The 3,115-nt window shown below is 40.6% G+C and overlaps 1 long non-coding RNA gene across 1 annotated transcript; it reads left to right on the top strand.

Moving 5' to 3' along the window:
- Window positions 1-886: 886 nt before the first annotated feature.
- On the top strand, window positions 887-2,409 carry LOC118944766 (uncharacterized). Its single transcript, XR_005040060.2, has 3 exons — window positions 887-1,131; window positions 1,233-1,348; window positions 1,512-2,409. It is a non-coding gene; the product is annotated as an uncharacterized LOC118944766 (long non-coding RNA).
- Window positions 2,410-3,115: the final 706 nt, after the last annotated feature.

Genomic DNA, 3,115 nt, shown 5'->3' with positions numbered 1-3,115 from the left:
CGGCTGTGTCACACCCTGACCATAGTTTGCTTTGTATGTTTCTATGTTTTGGTTGGTCAGGGTGTGAGCTGGGTGGGCATTCTATGTTACATGTCTAGTTTGTCTAGTTCTATGTTTGGCCTGATATGGTTCTCAATCAGAGGCAGGTGTTCGTCATTGTCTCTGATTGGGAACCATATTTAGGTAGCCTGTTTGGTGTTGGGTTTTGTGGGTGATTGTCCTTATGGCCTTTTTCTGTTGTGTGTATGTGCACCAGTATTAGGCTGTTTTGGTTTTCGTTACGTTTATTGTTTTGTAGTTTTTGTATTGGATTCGTGTTGCTTCAGTTTCATTAAACATGGATCGCAATAGCCACGCCACATTTTGGTCTGACTCTCTTTCACACCTAGAAAACCTTGACAGGCTGCTTAAAATAGTTTCAACCTTTGAAACTTCTTGTTAGTCCAGTGTTTGCTGCACAGAGATAATACATTTTTGTAATGGTAAAACTTCACCTCTGCGCTGCCACAGTGGCACTGGAGTTGAAGCCCATCAAGTTGTTTCACCATGGCACATGATTGGTAAGTGTCACAATTCAAATTTTGCCCTGAGATGTTTTTTAATGCTTGCTTTAATTGACCACAGCAGAGTTCAATATTGTGTGTGTCAGTATCCTTACACATATGAAAATATTCATTCTGTATGACACAGATAAAGGTAAGAAAAAAGTAATCTTCTCTCTAACACTTTAAATGTTAGGGGTGGACCTCATCTTAATCCAGGAATGGCAACAGCTGGTGTCTGATTGCGACTGCTCACTTTACCGAGTGGGTGGAGGCAATACCCATTAAGGTCAGTAAATGAGTATGCGCTTAACTATAAATACCCTTCTGTAACCCATTAAAAAGGGTGCTTATTAATGGGTTAACCAAAGGACGAGACTAACAAGGTCCATCATCGCCTTGGAGGTGACATCTTCAACCCACGGTTCACACATGATTAACTTAGTGTTTGTCTATTGTTGTTTTTGTATAACATACTTTCAGATCACTGAAACCCCACTTGATGTGGTGGAAGTTGTTGAACCAGATCAGAAAGCTTGAGGACCACCTTCAGGCACGGACTGAGAAGGATGTGGAGGTTTTTGACCAGGTAAAAAGGATTGTCCTCTAATTTATTTTCTGGCCCTTCAAGAGAAATATAAGAAATGTATTTGTAATATGAAATAAAATTGCATTTATTCCTGTTATCAGTCAAGGTGAGACTGAACATCGACAAGGAGCAGGAGAAACGGAGCAGAATCAAGAAGGGGACCATATGCTACGACATCCGGGTGAATTACTTGGTTTAGAAGAAGGACGAAAGGAAGGTGAGACCTGGGAAACCTCACTGCTCTTTCGCTCCTAGCTGGAGTCACCATCTGTAAAGTGAATATAAAAAATCTCAGATAATAACTATTTGCATTTGCGCACAAAATAACCTGAAGCTAGTTTTAGTTTCCGTAACACTGATATTTTTCTTTATCTTCCTAGGGTTACCTCTGCGGAAGCCAACAATATTCTCCAGTTGGACGGTCGACCACTGAAAGCACTGACCCCCTACATTTCAGTGAAGCCCAATAGACAAAGTATGTCAAGCTTTGGTTGACATTTGAGAAAGCAAGAAATGGCAGTTATGCTGAACTTATAAAAATGTACCTCTTCAGTTTACCTCTCCAAATGACTTTAGGACCATCGACTGTCCAAGTGCCCCAGGAGGTATCCCATCCACCAGAACCTGTGAGTTCGGCTCAGTCTGATTCTCTGTGCTCTGAGTTGGAGGGGTACCAGCTTGATGTAGACTATACCTTCCAAAAGTGTTGAAAAATACCTATCTCCCATTTATAACACTGCACTAAGCCATCAAATTTTATAAGTATAACCGGGGTGTTTGCTTGTTTACATCTGTCTCCTACCCTGTTCCCTTTAACTCTGCTCTTGTTCTCCGGGACCTAGGAGTTATGCCCAACACCCAGATGTCTATCCACCTGATGTCCTCCATTACCAAGCACCCTCTAACTTATCATTACATCGTCTACAGCTACATATTATCGTCATGTCATTATCTATCTTACTGTGCACATGAGATACGCAGGTTAACTAACAACACTAGCACTGCAAACACTCAGAACAAAGAAAGCAGCAGTGTCTGGACTTTGCAGTCTCCCTCTTCAAGTCCCCCTTAAGAGACTGGCTGCCTGTTGACAACAAGTGACAGGCAGAACATCCGACACAGCAAAATCCGACACAGCAACCACCTCGTCAAAATTCCACACACCAGAATTCAGTATTTTATGAATTGTCATGTGAGTGTAAAACAAAATCTGTGAAAATAATTGAATGACACAACTTTACCAAAAAAGATCAACGTTTGTATTAAAATCTTAAATATTGCAAGGTTGGTTTTCACGACTGTTTCACAATGTGTTAATTATGGTAAGTTGTAAGGTATTTATTTGTTCCACATTATTCATTGTTGTATCCTATGACCTACAAATAGATACATCTATATTCAACCACAAGGGTGTACTAATGAGCAATGTGAGAAATATATTTTTTAAACAGGACCACAGAAATTATATTGTTTCAGTGTAGATAAGGGAAGGGCAGGTGACAACAAAACATGACAGCCAGACAAGCTAGTTTATGAATCAAATGAATGGATAGGAAATTAGCTGATTTCGTGATCTGTAAGGTAAGTAACTTTAATGTGTCTATCACTTTCAGGCTGCTGATTATACTCCCTCTCCGGCCTCTAGGTCATCAGGCTGCTGATTATCCCGCACACCTGTCACTATCGTCTCACACACCTGCACCTCATGACACTCACCTGGACTCCATCACCTTGATTATCTTCTCTATATCTGTCACTCCCCTTGGTTCTTTCCTCAGGTGTTACTGACTCTGTTTCATGTGTGTTTTGTTTTGTTTGTGTTTCGTGGTTTTTGTTTTGTTTATTTATTAAAACACTCACTCCCTGTACTTGCTTCCCGACTCTCAGCAGACTCATTACAGTGTCAAGCAGATCACACGTTTTATTTGCCATGTCCGAAACGTAGCAAAGTTTAAGACATGGATTTCATGTAATGTTAACAAGG

The sequence above is a fragment of the Oncorhynchus mykiss genome, chromosome 27 (assembly GCF_057628025.1).
Source record: "Oncorhynchus mykiss isolate SJ-2025 chromosome 27, ASM5762802v1, whole genome shotgun sequence".
In the NCBI taxonomy this organism is placed as follows: domain Eukaryota; kingdom Metazoa; phylum Chordata; class Actinopteri; order Salmoniformes; family Salmonidae; genus Oncorhynchus; species Oncorhynchus mykiss.
Note: the sequence above shows the minus strand (reverse complement) of the source record. Positions and strands in the feature narration are given on the sequence as shown.